General features: G+C 36.4%; 1 protein-coding gene and 1 long non-coding RNA gene across 3 annotated transcripts in view; one reads left to right on the plus strand and one right to left on the minus strand.

The window, feature by feature from the left end:
- LOC116279526 (uncharacterized) overlaps window positions 1-16434 on the plus strand; it is a 132829-nt gene that overhangs the window by 116007 nt on the left and 388 nt on the right. The gene's annotated exons all lie outside the window — the stretch shown is intronic.
- Window positions 1-16434, minus strand: part of RAB3C (RAB3C, member RAS oncogene family) — a 254845-nt gene that overhangs the window by 34659 nt on the left and 203752 nt on the right. The gene's annotated exons all lie outside the window — the stretch shown is intronic.

A 16434-nucleotide genomic window follows, 5' to 3' on the forward strand; every position in this document is an offset into this window, starting at 1 on the left:
GAAAACAAGACACATAGCTCAATGAAACAGAACAGATAGCCCAGCAAAAAACCCATGCATATGTGGTCAGTTAATTTACAACAAAGGAGCCAGGAATATACAATGGGGAAAGGGTAGTGTTTTCAATAAATGGCATTGGGAAAACCAGACAATCAAATGCAAAAGAATAAAACTGGGCTCCTATCTTATATTATACATAAAAATTAACTCACAATGGATTAAATACTTGAATGTAACACCTGAAACCATTCTAGATAGAAACAGCCAGTAAGCTATTTGACATTGGTCTCAGTGATGATTTTTGGATCTGATTCTAAAAGTAAAGGCAATAAATAAAAGCAAAATTAAACAAGCAAGACTACCTCAAACTAAAAAGATTCTGCAGAAGAAAAGAAACCATCAACAGAATGAAAAGGCAACTTCCTGAATGAGAGAAAATATTTACTTATCATATACTAATAAGGGGTTAATATACAAAATATATAAAGAACTCATAAAACTCAAGAGAAAAAGAGACCTGATTTTAAAATGGGCAGAAGATCTGAACAGACATTTTTCCAAAGAAAAAATACAGATGTTGAACAGGCACATGAAAAGATGCTCAGTATCACTAATCATTAAGGAAGTGCAAATCAAAACCACAGTGAGACATCACCTCACACCTGGCTATTATTATTAGAATGGCTATTATCAAAAAGGCATGAAATAACAAGTGTTGGCAAAAATGTGGAGAAAAGGGAACCCTTGTGCATTGTTGGTGGGAATGAAAATTTTGCAGCCACTAAGGAAAACAGTATGGAGGTTCTTCAAAAAATTAAAAATAGAACTGTCACATGATCCAGCAACTCTACTCTTCTTAGTATTTATGTGAAGAAAATGAAAACACTAATTTGAAGAGATATATAAACCTCTATGTTTATAGCAGCATTAGCTCCAAAAGTCAAGATATGGAAACAGCCAAAGTGCCCATCAGTGGATGAATGGATAAACACAATGTGGTGCATATATACAATAGAATACTATTCAATCATATCAAATTATGAAATCTTGCCATTTACAACTACTTGGAAGGACTTTGAAGGCATTATGCTAAGTGAAATAAGTCAGACAGAGAAAGACAAGTACTGTATGATCTCACTTATATGTGGATCTAAAAGACCACAAAAACAAAACAAAATAAAAAACAAGCTCATATATACAGAGAACAGATTGTTGGTTTCCACAGGCAGGGGTTGGGAGGGGTGAATGAAATGGGTGAAGGAGGTCAAAAGGTACTGAGTCATGGGGATACAATGTACAGCATGGTGAGTATAGTTAATAACACTGTGTTGCATATTTGAAAGTTGCTGAGATCTTAAAAGTCCTTAACACAAAGAAAAAAGTACCTATAAATGGGGCAGATGTTAACTAGACTTACGGTGGCTATCATTTAACAGCATATACAGATATTGAATCATTATGTTTTATACCTGAAATGAATATAATGTTATATGTCAGTTATACCTCAATAAAAAAATAAAGGCAAAGAGAACAAAGGTGTAGTATTTAGACTTGATGGGCAAAATGTCTATTCTGATGACATCCATGAATGAAATCTCATAGTTTAGATATCATGTACATGGATAAGGAAGAGTTGCCTATAGGCACCAAATAGAGTGTATCCTTGGAATTTGGGATTGAGACAAGAAAAAGAAACCCACTGAGAATGAAGTCGCTAAATTAGTGCTACAAAATACATGAGATCAGCCATCTGCAGACGTAACTCACTGCAAGATAGGATTAACAGCTGCTTGTGGGGAGAACGTGCATGATACTTCCCCAAATCCATTGAGGGACTAGCACATCCTCCAAATTTCTAACATACAGGGCAGGATCTCTCCTAGCCATGGCCTAATGGATTTTAAAATTTCCAAGGTGAGACTCTCAAGAGAGAATGGAGTTGGTCTGCATGGAGTCAAGACAAAGAAGAGTCAAGGACTGAGAGCATTTACTGTCCAGCATGGTCAAGGGGAAAGGAGAGGGTGCCTGTACCAAGTTGTGTGGGTTTTCAGGTTTGCCTGCCTGCCCATTTCCATCGGAAAAGAGAGAACTGTCCTTGCTCACAGGTATTCCCTTAACATCACAGGCCTGGCACATAGTAAGCTCTCAACAGAATAAGGAATAACTGAGTGAATATTGTTGGGTTCCCTTTTCTTCACTCTGGGGCCACTGAGAAACCTTATGAAATTGATTTCCTTTTCTAAGGTTATTTTTCTATTGACAAAAAGGATACACTGATTATCTCACAGAAATATTATCATATTGCATTTATATGTCTCAATAATAAAAGGCATTTTAAATTGTAAATTAGTCTCTTGTGAGTTTGGTTAGTGTGATTTGCTCCCTCACTTTCCCCAGTTCTGATGATTTTAAGTTGAAGGAAAGGAAATAACATTTGTAAATGTGCAAAGCTGATGAACAGAACTGGACCTCCACCAGCTGCACCCACCAAGAATTTATTTCACAAGTCAGTGTGATCAAACAGTCTTCATTGATTTGAGCTCTTTCAATTCTCAACATTCAGCACATTAAACTCTATCTTGATGCCGCAGTTTGTATTCCTTACATCCGATTTAAATTTCATTAAGTAACATTGATAGTAGCATCTTTTGTTGTTTTAAAAACCAAATAAAAAACAAAGCCACCAGTTTATATAAACCTCTGCTATATGGAGTTTGGTTCACTTTTAAACATTTCACAACATGGGAAGAGGTCACAGCTTGGAAGATCATCGTAAGAGAAGAGCAGGGGTAGGGTTCTGAGACAAATCCAGGTGAGAACAGTGAAGGAAGGACTATTTTGTAAGATGGGGCAGGTGACATGTAAATTTGAGGCTGCTTAGAGGATAAGCTTTGAGTCACAAATGGTGGAAGGGCAATGGTAGTTTGGAGGCTCTTTAGCAAGAACATATTTAGCATGTTGGCAGCCCTCGGAGCAGCTGGACTCATGGGAGTGGGGAGTATCACCAGAGGTCAACTGCTGGTAGAGATTTGGATCAGTGAGGAGAAATATGGGAAAGACCACCTAGGTTAGTGGGGTTGACCAAAGAAAGCAATGAGTAAAAGAAGCATCTTCTAGGGTCTTCATTCACTGGGGAATGTGAGGACATTTAAGTAAGTGGAGGTTTAGAAGAGGAGCAGCATGCAGAACCCCAAGATAAGTGAGGGAGGTCAGTTTACCACTCAAAGGTGGTAAATGGGTAGAGTGGGGTTGCATGTGCTGGATAACCATAAGCTTTACCATTTAAACAGAGTCATTTTTGAGATGGAAAGGGGGTGCTACTAATACTCATACTGAGAAGTGAGCATAAATTGGAACTGTCCTGAGCCAATCGGGATGCGTGGTCACTTTATTCATAAGGAACAGACACTTGCTGGTGAGTGAATTTCAGCTGCCAGTAAAGACAGTGGATATTCATAAGGTGATTAGATAATGGAGATCAAGAGTTAATAGGATTTGGGTTTTACACATGGATCAATGGAACAGGATAGAAAGTCCAGAAATAAACCCATACACTTATGGTCAATTAATCTACAACAAAGGAGGCAAGAATATACAATGGAGAAAAGACAGTCTCTTCAATAAATGGTGCTGGGTAACTGGATGGCTACATGTAAAAGACTGAAATTAGAACGTTCTCTAACACCATATAGAAACATAAACTCAAAATGGATTAAAGACCTAAATGTAAGACCAGATACACTAAAACTCCTAGAGAAAAGCATAGGCAGAACACTCTCTGACAAAAATCGCAGTATTTTTTTTGAACCAGCTCCTAAAGTAATGGAAATAAAAGCAAAAATAGATAAATGGGACCTAATTAACCTTAAAAGCTTTTGCACAGTTAAGGAAACCATAAACAAAATGAAAAGACAGCTTACAAAATGGGAGAGAATACTTGCAAATGAAGTGAAAGAGAAGGGACTAATTTCCAAAATATACAAACAGCTCATGCAGCTTAATATCAAAAAACAAACAAAAACCAAACAACCCAATCAAAAATGCAAAGACCTAAATAGACATTTCTCTAAAGAAGACATTCAGATGGCCAACAGTCACATGAAAAGATGCTCAATTTAACTAATTATTAGAGAAATGCAAATCAAAACTACAATGAAGTATCACCTCACACCACTCAGAATGGCCATCATTAAACAGTCTACAAATAGTAAATGCTGGAGAGAGTGTGGAGAAAAAGGAACCCTCCTACACTGTTGGTGGAAATGTAAATTGCTGCAGCAACTATGGAGGACAGTATTAGGTTCCTTAAAAAGCTAAAAATAGAGTTACCATATGATCCGGCAAACCCACTCCTAGGCATACATCCAAAGAAAACTATAATTTGAAAAGACACATGCACTCCAATGTTCACAGTGGCACTATTTACAACAGCCAAGACATGGAAACAACCTAAATTTCCACTGACAGATGAATGGATAAAGAAGATGTGATACACACACACACAGAGAGGAATATTACTCAGCCATAAAAAGAATGAAATACGGCCATTTGCAACAACAATGGATGAACCTAGAGATGATCATATTAAGTGAAGTAAGTCAGACAGAGAAAGACAAATATATGATGCTGCTTATATGTGGAATCTAATTTTTAAAAAGATACAAATTTTATTTACAAACCAGAAACAGACTCATGGACACAGAAAACAAACTGTGGTTACCAGGGGGAAGGTGGGGAGGGATAGATTAGGAGTTTGGGATTAACAGATACACACTACTGTAGGTAAAACAGATAAACAAGGACCTACTGTATAGGACAAGGAACTATATTCAATTTCTTGTAATGAGCCATATGGAAAAGAAATAGAAAAAAATATATATATGTATGTATATGTATAACTGAATCGCTTTGCTGTACATCTGAAACTAACATTGTAAACTGACTACATGTCAATAAAAGTAAGAATAAAAAATAAATAAAATTAAAACTGAGTGTAAAGAGAAAAAAAAGTCAGAACAGTCCCTAACCTACAGTCACCATCTCAGGTATGAGTATTTCTGCTTTTTCCATGTGCTTTGGATCAACAGTATGAAAGAATCAAATCAATATTTAATATGCAGGAAAGAATTTTTTAACTGAATGCTTGTCATAGAACTAAAATATGAAATAAATTAGCTCAAATCTGTTTTTATTTCCTGCTTGGAAATGCGCAATAACTATAAAATGTATTTTTTTAAAAAGTTCATAGGAATTGGGGAGCACAAGGAGACGAGGATCAGGAGGAAGTAGGGGTCACTTCCCTTCCTACCCCACAAGTATGACCACACCTAAACTAATTCAAACACATTGAAATAGACCCTGCTGGGCTGCTTTATATCTCCTGGGAATCCTTAGCCAAGGCGAAAGCGAGCCAGTGGAAATCATGGTTGAGTGGCAGTGTTTCTGTGCAGACAGGAGCATTTAAATAGCATTGCTGGGGCTCTGTGATGAATCCAGAAGTTGGAAATTCCTGCCCTTTCATAAACTCTACAACTATGATTGAAAAAATCTTTAAAAGCTGCTGAAGAACAGAGTCAATGCATATTTGAGGCAAAAGGTTTGAGTTTTAAAAATATCTTCAGGGTAATGCTTTTCTTATTAGAGTTTGTGGCTTCTCTACCTGGCTTTATTACAGAATTGTTTTTGTAGGGACAGGGAAGAAGATTAAAAAATTGAAGGAAAAAATCATCTTTTATTAAAGTGAGGTGGCTGGAGGCAATACAGCAGGTCTGAGCTTGAGAAGAAAGATTTAAAATAGCCAAGGTGGGAGGGTTTTCACCCCCAGAACTGCTCATGCTTCTCTGACTTTTGTACCCCAACTAAGTGCCCTTGGCAAGCTACACTGACACTATAATGATAGGCAGAGGCACATGACTTGAGATTAGCTATAAAAATGTGCACTCCACCAACCATTACATCAGATATGGTCGGTTGCTAAATAGAAGGTTAATAATGCAGACATAGCCACAATGGCCAGTTCTCATGATTTGCTTTACTTTTTCCTACCAGTTTCTTGTGTTATACAAAAACCCATTTGATGGAGACAACTCTTAAAAACTCAATTTAAAGTCATAGAAAAGAAAGGGTGGCTAAGTGCATTAAAAAAAAAAACTGTCATCCTTGAAACTGTGGATTTCTGGTTTCCAGTGCCTAGGTTTAATGCTAATTCTTTCCACTTGGTCTCACTAGACCTTGTCCCATTCACCCTATGGCTTTCCACCAAGTCTACTCTCTCCACCCTCTGCCTCTTCAAGTTTCTTCCCTTCTCCATGTCAACATGCTGATTTTACTCCCAAATTTTCCCTCTTTAATGACTTCAACTAGTTATTCAAGCCAGACACGTGGGGTCATCTTTGACCCCTTCATCCCCTCAGGCCCCAGGGTCCAGACATTCACCAAGTGTTGTTAATTCTTCTGCCTAAACATTAAAAAAGCTCTCTCATTTGTGTCCCCACCGCCACTGCTTAGCTTAGGCCTGTGGTCCTCGATTTCGACACAATCAGGTGACACATGGGAGAATTTAAATCAGAGATTCTCAACCCTGTCTGTACATTAGAATCATCTGAGGAGCTAAAAACACCGATGTTTGTACCTTAGCTTTAGAGATTTTGATTCACGTGACATATACAAGTATGTGCACATGTGTGCTTCCTGTTCTCCCCCTATAGTCCACCACCTAATCAGGGATGTCCAAATACTTTTGATTATTTCTTTAACTGTAAGGACTGTACAAACAAAAACAGTTTTGAATGAAGTAACGTCAGCATCATGGCAGTATTAGTCATTCTTTTTTTCTCTCTTTTTATTTACAACTAGTTGGACACTCATAACCAAACAAAACTGCCTCTGCACATGACACCAGGACACCCAGGACATTTTTGCCCACCTGTGTACTAGGAAAGTAGGTGGACAGGATCTCTGAGGGAGCTGAGGCTGCAGGGGAGTCAGTGAGCCTGCCCCACTCCCTTTTGTCACTATCTGGGGGAGAAAGCAAAAATGGAGAGTGATAAACAGGGTGGCATTCATGGGAGACAAAGAATTGATCCTTACTAAGCCTGACAGGAGAACTAGGTATGCTGTCAGAGGGGGACAGAGACGAGTTTAGAGGCAGAGAAGAAGGAATTTGAGGAAGTTAGTCTCCCTTCCCAGGGCGACACTGCAACGTGCAACAACAGCCACAACCCTTGCAGAGGAGGGAAAAGAGTCAGGGGTGCAGGACTGAGTTCCTGGCTCTATGGCTTATTTCTCTCCAGCAGCACCTAGATTTCTGAGGAGGGACCTCTGGGGCTTGGGGGAAACGAGAGGAAAGGAAAGAAGCAGACACGAATAACAAAGGGCATTGAAGAAACACACTTCTTGTTGTCTGTTTTGGGATATCAGGCAAGAGGTCTGCCCATGGACCTCTGGGGGTCCTCGCACTTGAGGATCCCCCTACTGGGCCATGGGCAGCCACAAAGCCCCAGGTGCTAACCCCACACTTCCCCCTACTTTACCACCAGTTCTTTTTATGTAATCTTAAGTGAAACCATAAGAATCAGCTCTGGTATAAAGAAACCAAATATCTGAGCTATAGTGACACTTCTGGAAAACAAAAGAAAGGTTTCTAATTGCCAGCCTGTTGAACTGTAAGAGTCAAAGTAAACAAGGTCTTCCTTAATGAAGGAAGGTATTTGTTACTTCAAATGTGATGGCAGAGACGCATTTCATTAAGCACTATGAAAAATCATGGTAATATGGTATCACAAAAAGAAAATAATTCTTCACAAACTACACTGGAAGTTATGAAATATTGTAATATAACTGATAAAAAATTCAAATCAGTATCTATGAAGAGATTCAATAAGCTATAGAAAAACTAAGAAAGGCAGTTTAATGAATTCAGAAATAAAACTAATGAACAGGAGTTCTTTAACCAAATAATTGAAATTAAAAACCAAACAAAAATTCTGGAGTTGAAGAATTCAATGAATGAGATAAAGAATGCATTAGACAGCTTAGGCAATAGAGCAAATGAGGTGGAAGAAAGAATATGTTACTTGGAAGACAGGACTTTAGGAATAACTCAGAAGACAGAAAAAAAGATTTTTAAAAAGTGAAAAAACCATAGGCATTCTATCAGATGTGATCAGAAAAATAAATATAAGAATAATTGGCACACCAAAAGGAGAAAGGAGAGAGTTGTTTAGAGAAAAAATAGCTGAGAACTTCCCAAACCTAGGGAAGGAATTGGATGTACAACTCCAAGAAACTAATAGAACACCCTATATTATCTCAATCAAAAAGAACCTTCTCCAAGACACATTATAATGAAACTGTCAAAACTCAATGATTAAAAAAAGAATCTTACAGGCAGCCAAGGAAAGAAAGAACGTAACCTATAAGGGAACTCCCATTAGGCTCTCAGAAGATTTCTCAGGAGAAACTCGACAGGACAGAGTGGGATGACACATTCAGTGTTGTAAAATAAAAATTATCAACCAAGAATACTTTATCCCACAAAGTTATCTTTCAAATGTGAAGGAGAAATAAAGCTTTCCTAAAAAAACAAAAGCTCAAGGAGTTTACCACCACTAGACATTCCTTACAAGAAATGCTAAAAGGAGTTCTTCAAGCTAAAAAGAAAAGATGCTACTTAGTAACATAACAGCATATTAAAGTACATAGTATCCTGGTGACAGTAAAAAATAAACAGTAAGAATTAGAAAACTGTAACTCTATATTATTATGGTGGGTTAACCACTTAATTATAGTATAAAGGCAAAGGAAAAGCACATTAAATAACTATAGTTACTATAATTTCTCAATGAATCCACAGCATAAAAAGGTAAATTTTGACATCTAAAATATAAAAGAGGCATAAAAATTGGAACCTGTACAGATGAATGAAGATGAGGTGCTATCAGCATAAAAAGGACTGTTTTTTCCATGAGAAGTTTTATGTAAGCCACATGGTAACCACAAAGCAAAAAGCTTGGCTACAGTCATGAAACTTAAAGGGAGACTGATCAAATCACTATGGAAAATCACCACTTTAAAAAGGTAGACATTAATAGAGGGAAACAGAAATAATGGAGATACAAAACAACCAAAGGCAGACAAAAAAATGGCAAGTAAGTCCTTATATCTCAATAATCACTCTAATGGACAGGAGACTTAAACAGGCAATTCTCCAGTGAAGACATACAAACAGCCAATAGGCACATGGCAAAATGCTCAATATCGTTAATTATTAGAGAAATGCAAATCAAAACTACAATGAGGTATCAACTCACACCAGTCACAATGGCCATCATTCAAAAGTCCACAAACTAAAAATGCTAGAGAGCATGTGGAGAAAAGGAAACTCTTCTATACTGTTGGTAGGAATGTAGTTTGGTGCAGCCATTATGGAAAACAGTATGGAGATTCCTCAAAAGACTAAAAATAGACTCCCACTCCTGGGCATATATCCAGAGGGTACCTTAATTCAAAAAGATACATGCACCCCAGTGTTCACAGCAGCACTATTTACAACAGCCAAGACATAGAAACAACCTAAATGTCCACTGACAGATAACTGGGTAAAGAAGTTGCAGTGTACAAATACAATGGAATACTACTCAGCCATAAAAATAATAAAATAATGCCATTTGTAGCAACATGGATGGACCTGGAAATTGTCATTCTAAGTGAAGTAAGCCAAAAAGAGAAAGAAAACTACCATATGATATCACTTATATGAGGAATCTTAAAAAAAAAAGATGAAGGTATTTACAAAACAGAAACAGACTCACAGACTTGGAAAAAAACCTATGGTTACCAGTGGGGGAAGAGGGTGGGAAGGGATAAATTTGGAGTCCAAGATTTGCAGATACTGACTGATATATATAATATAGATAAACAAGTTCATACTATATAGCACAGGGAGCTATAATCAATATCTTGTAGTAGCTTACGGTGAAAAATAATGTGAAAATGAATATCTGTATGTTATGTATCACTAAAGCATTATGCTGTACACCAGAAATTGACACAACATTGTAAACTGACTATACTTTAATAAAAATTATATGTGTGTATACATATATATACATATTTAAAATCACTCTAAATGTAAATGGATTGAGTTTACCAATCCAAAGGATTGGGTGGGTCAAAAAAAAAAAAGAGACCCAAATATATGCTGCTTACAGGCAACTCATTTCAGCTCTAAAGACACACAAAGGCTCAAAGTAAAGGAATGAAAAAGCTACTCCATGTAAGTGAAAACCAAAAGTATGTTGTAGCCATTCTTACATCACACAAAATAGATTTCAGGCCCAAAACAACAGAAGAAACAAAGAAGATCACTATATAATGATGAAAGAATCAAAAAGATGTAACAGTTATAAATGTATATGTATCCAACATCAGAGCACCAAAATATATTAAGCAAATAAATTATCTAAAAGAGAGAAATAGACAACAGTACAATAGTATTAAGGGATTTCAATACCCCACTGCCAGTAATGGATAGGTCATCCAGACAGAAAATTAACACGATAATGTTGGAATTGAACCATACACTAGAAAAAAAAAATGGACTTAACAGGTATGTACAGAACATTCTATCCAACAGCAGAATATACACTTTTCTCAAGTACATATGAAACATTTTCCAAGATAGATCATATGATAAGACACACAAAAAAAATCTTGACAAATTTAAGAAGATTGAAATTACACCAACTACCTTATCACAGTGGCATGAACTAGAAATCAACAAAGAGAGGAAAGTTGGAAAATCTACAAATATGTGGAAACTAAATAACACTATTCTGAAAACCAAAGGGTCAAAGAAGAAATCAAGACAGAAATAAAAAATTGTCTTGAAACAAACCAAAATGGAAATACAGCATATCAAAACTTATGGGATGCAGCCAAAACAGTTCTGAGAGGAACAATTATAGTGGAACAAATATATTAAGAAATTAGAAAGATTTTAAATAAACAAACTAAATTTACACCTCAAGGAACTAGAAAAAGAAGATAAGTTAAGCCCAAATTGAGCAGAAAGAAGGAAATAATAAAGATCAGAGCAGAAATAAATGACAAGGAGGCTAGAAAAACACAAAGGATCATTGAAACTAAGAGCTGCTTCTTTGAGAAGATAAAATTGAAAAACATTTAGCTAGACTAAGAAAAAAATGACAGAATATCCAAAGAAGTAGAATTAGAAGTAAAGGAAACATTACAACTGATACTACAAAAATTCAAAAGATCTTAAGAGACTCTTATGAATAATTACATGCCAATAAATTAGATAACCTAGAAGAAATGGATACGTTTATAGAAACACACACCTAACAAGACTGCATTAGCAAGAAATAGAAAATCTGAACAGACCAATAATAAGTAGAGATTGAATCAGGAATCAAAAACCTCCCAACACATAAATCCCTAGGATCAGATGGCTTCACTGGTGAATTCTACCGAACATTCAAAGAATTAACACCAATTCCTTTCAAACTTTCCATAAAACTGAAGAAAAGGAAAAACTTCCAAACTCATTCTATGATGCCTAGTACCACCCTGATACCAAACCAGATTAAGGACACCACAGGAAAACTACAGATCTATGATGAATATGTATGAAAATACTCTCAACAAAATATCAGCAAACCAAATTCAAGAGAAAATTTAAAGGATTCTACACCATGACCAAATGGACTTTATCTCTGGGATGTAAGACTGGTTCAATATACGCAAATCAGTAAGTGCAATACATCATATTAACAAAATATAAAAATCACATGATCATCTCAACAGACGCAGAAGAGCATTAGATAAAATACAATATCCTTCCATGATAAAAGCTCTTGGCAGACTGGGTATAGAAGGAATATACCTCATTATATATGACATATCCACAGCTAACATTATACTCAATGGAGGAGCATTGAAAGCTTTTCCTCTAAGATCAGGAATAAGAGAAGAATGCCTACTTTTACCACTCCTATTGAATATAGTACTGGAAGTCCTAGCTAGAGGGATTAGGCAAGATAAATAAAAGGCATCCAAATCAGGAATGAAGAAGTAAAACTTGCTATTTGTAGATAATTATGATTCACTATATAGAAAATCCCAAAGTCTCAACCTAAAACTTTTGGAACTAATCAACAATTTCAATAAAGTTATAGGATACAAAATCAACATACAGAAATTAGCCGCATTTCTTTACACTAAGGTTGAATTATCTAAAAAAGATCCCATTCACAATAGCATCAAAAACAGTAAAATACTTAGGAATAAATTGAACCCGAGAAGTAAAAGATCTAAACAAGACAACTGCAAGACTTCGCTGAAAGAAACTGAAGACACAAACAAATGGAAATACAGCCTGTGGTCATGGATTAAAAGAATTAATATTATTAAAATCTCTGTAATGTCCAAAGCCATCTATAGATTTAATGCAATCCCCATTCAAAATTGCAAGAGCATTCTTCACAGAAATAGAAAAAACAATTCTAAAATTTGTATGGAACCACCAAAGACTCTGGATAGCCAAAGGAATCCTGAGGAAAAAAACCAAAGCTGGAGGTATCACAATTCAAACTATACTACAAAAACTACAGTAATAATAATAATAATTTAAAAATCCAGTATAGACACACAGACCAATGGAACAGAATTAGAGAGCACAGAAGTAAACCCCTGCTGGGATCAACTAATATTCAACGAGGGAGCCAAGAGCACTCAATCAAGAAACATACTCTCTTCAGCAAACGGAGTTGGGAAAACTGGATGAACACATGCAGAACAATGAAATTGGATCCCTATCTTACACCACTCAACAAAAGTCAACTCAAAATGATTCAAAGAAATAAACACAATACCTGATACTATAAATAAAACTCCTAGAAGAAAACATAGAGAAGCTCCTCAATACTGATCTCAACAATAATTTTTTGGATATGACACCCAGAGGGCAAACAACAAAAGCAAAAGTCAACAAGTGGTACATCAACCTTAAAAGCTTTTGCACAGCAAAGACACTATCAACAAAATGAAAAGACCACCTACAGAATGGGAGAAAAATCTTGTGAATCATGTATAAGGATAAGGGGTCAATATCCAAAATATATAAAGAGCTAATACAACTGAAAATCAATAAACAAAAAATTAATTAAAAATTGAGCAGAGGATCTGAATAGACTTTTTTCCAAAGAGATAGAGATGGCTAACAGGTACATGAAAAGATGTTTAACATTACTAATCATCAGCAAAATGCAAATTACAACCACAATGAGGTATCACCTCATACCTGTTAGAATGGCTATTATCAAAAAGATTACCAAGTGTTTGTGAGGGTGTGAATAAAAGAGAACCCTTGGGCACTGTTCGTGGGAATGTAAGTTAGTATAGCCATACAGAAAACAGTATGGATGTTCCTCAAGTAATTAAAAATAGAACTACCATATGATCCAGCAATTCCACTTCTGGGCATTTATCCCATAAAAACAAAAACACTAACTCAGAAAGATATAGACACACTTATGTTTAGTGCATCATTATTTACAAAAGCCAAAGTATGTAAATAACCTAAGTGTCTATCGTTGGATGAATGGACACACACACACACACACACACACACACAGAGGAATATTATTCAGCCATACAAAAGAAGGAAATCATGCCTCTTATGACAACATGAATGAATCTTGAGGGAGTAAGTCAGAGAGAGAAAGAAAAATACCATATGATCTCACTTATATGCAGAATCTCAAAGCAACTAAACAAATCCCAAAACAACAACAACAACTAAAAAGACAAAAAACAACAACAACAAAAAACACCTCAGCTTGTAGACACAGAGAACAAATTGGTGGTTATCAGAGGTGGGGGGTCGGGAGAGCGGGCAAAATGGATGAAAGGGGGCAAAAGGTACTAATGTCCAGTCATAAAATAAATAAATCATGGAAACGTAATGTACAGCACAATACTACACTTAATACTGTATTACACATTTGAAAGTTTCTAAGAGAATCTTAAGTTCTCAACACAAGGAAAAGTTTGTAATTATGTATGGTGATGGATATTAACTAGACCACAAATTAAGCTCCATAAGAAGGAAGATACATATTTCATGACTCCTTGGTATCATTATAGGTGTTTAATAAACATTTGTCAGATGAATAATCAAAACAAAAAGTCACTACATGTGAAAAGAAGGGGAGGTAATTTTACAGCTTGGAAAGACAGCAAAGTATAAGAACATTTCACAGTTGTCAGAAATCCTCATGGGGTCCCTGAAACTGGACAAGGGGGAAGGATGGAGAGGACAGGTCTGGATTTAGTAAACATGCACATGATATGTAATTATTTGAATGGAGAGTAAGAGGATCTGGTATTTGTTTTAGGAAGAAACATGAATGCAAATTACAAACAAAATTGGATCCTTACAAATTATTGATTAAAAATAATCACTTCTTTCCAGAGGCAAATTTAATTTATCTGTAATTTTTCTTTTTCTGACTACATTTTTGGGAAACCTCAGGATTTCTGCACTTTCTGCCCATTCAGAGCTGGTAAAAATAGTTCAAGTATTCTTTCATCTATAGTTTCAAGGCAACACAAATCCCTTCTCCTCCATAAATTTCTTTGCTCTTATTCCCAGTTACATTACTTCTATTTTAGGAAAACTTCTATCTTTAATTATTTCTATTTTTTCTATCTTAATATTTTTATATTTAAAATTTCAATTGTGAGATTATACATATATATAGATGATTGCCATGTTACACATTTGGCATTTGGATAAAAATAAAAATCCAAAACATTTCTATATATTGTTATAGGTACGTGCACCTATAGTAAACGTCAAAAACACAACTGTTTTTGTGTTATAGGATGGTGTTCAGCTCTGGGGGCAATTCCCTACTTTCTCCAAACACTCATAGCCAACTAAGCCAGTGTTCTAAAAATCTGGTGTAGAAAAGTCAAAAGGGTGTTTGCTAAACACGTAGATTCCCAGGCTTCAACTTCAGAAGCTCTGATACAGCATGTCCAAGTTAGGGTTGACAAACATGCACCTGAAAAAGGACCCTGGAGGATTCAGCTGCGGAGGATTTAGAGGGCCACCCTAAGTTGAAAGTACTGACTGTGCGCAGCTGGCAAGTGAGTAGAGGAGACAGAAATGAAAGTGAAAGGGTCAGGGCTAGACAGGACTTGGCTCTCCTTGGTCTCTAGGCAGAGTTCATGCCTCAGAAGTGGTTGGGAATATCTGAGTGAGGGTGAAAGAGAGAGGAGTGGTGGGCCAAGGATGGAAAGGCAAAGTGCAATAGGGAGAAAGAGGAGGAGGCTCCCAAGAAAACAGCCAAGATATGGCTGGAAAGAAAGAAACCACGGTATGGAAGACAAGATGGAAGGTTCAAAGAGGGTATGCCAAAGGCCAAATGAAACAAACCAACCGGGAAAGGGAAGGCCAGAAAGTGTTCATTGTCTATTGTCTATTTCAGGCACTGCAATGGTCGTTCCTGAAAGACAGGGTTATCATGTACTCCCAAGCACCTGACGTATTGTAAATGTTGGGTGAACTAAATTGGATTGTCAAGGGCAGCTGCCATTGCAAGTGTTTTAAAGACCTCAGTTACAGCTCAGTTCCATCAAGCACCCTCATTAGGATGAGCAAATGTTCTATGGATGTAACCATCCACAATGGAGAATTAATTGTAACCAGATCAATAAAGCAGTTATTTGGAGCCATCTGCCAAAATGTGGTAATGACATTTAAAAAGCAGTGCTCAATCTCCATGTGTATGTCATGGTGTTCTGGAGGACAGAATTTTACCAGTAAGTTTTAAAAATTAAGCTAAGACCTTTAAAACCTTTAAATTTATACTGTGAGGGTTTTTTCCCCCATACAAATGATCTTTCATGATCATTTATACAAGTGTGTGTAGTCATGAGAAGATCAAACCATATTAAAGGAGGTAAATGACTCCCTAAGAATGCACAAGGGTTGGTTGCTATGACTACTGTTGGAGTTTATTGAACAGAGTGCAAAAAAATCAATTAGCAATCATTGGAAGAACCTGCCTGGGAACAGAAATATTTCTGCCTCACAATTTCAGGAAATTTCCTACATCTATGTACTGCATAAAAAGGGTTTGTGTGTGTGTCAGTCAGTGGAATTCTCAGGAAAGTCACCCTCTTGATGCATTTCCACCATTCTAATGTCCCTTTCCACAACCTGACCTTCTCAACACCAGAGTAATTATTACAGTGGTTAAAAAAAAAATGTAGCCAGTTACCTCACTCCTTTGTACCAATGTCGTTCAACAATTCTTGGCTCCAAATGTATTTTTCTTTGAACCAAACAATTTTCCGGTTTATATATAGAAGCCACTTGCATCTGTGTAGCAGTTTCTCCCCCCA

Source organism: Vicugna pacos, chromosome 3, assembly GCF_048564905.1.
Source record: "Vicugna pacos chromosome 3, VicPac4, whole genome shotgun sequence".
Taxonomy (NCBI): domain Eukaryota; kingdom Metazoa; phylum Chordata; class Mammalia; order Artiodactyla; family Camelidae; genus Vicugna; species Vicugna pacos.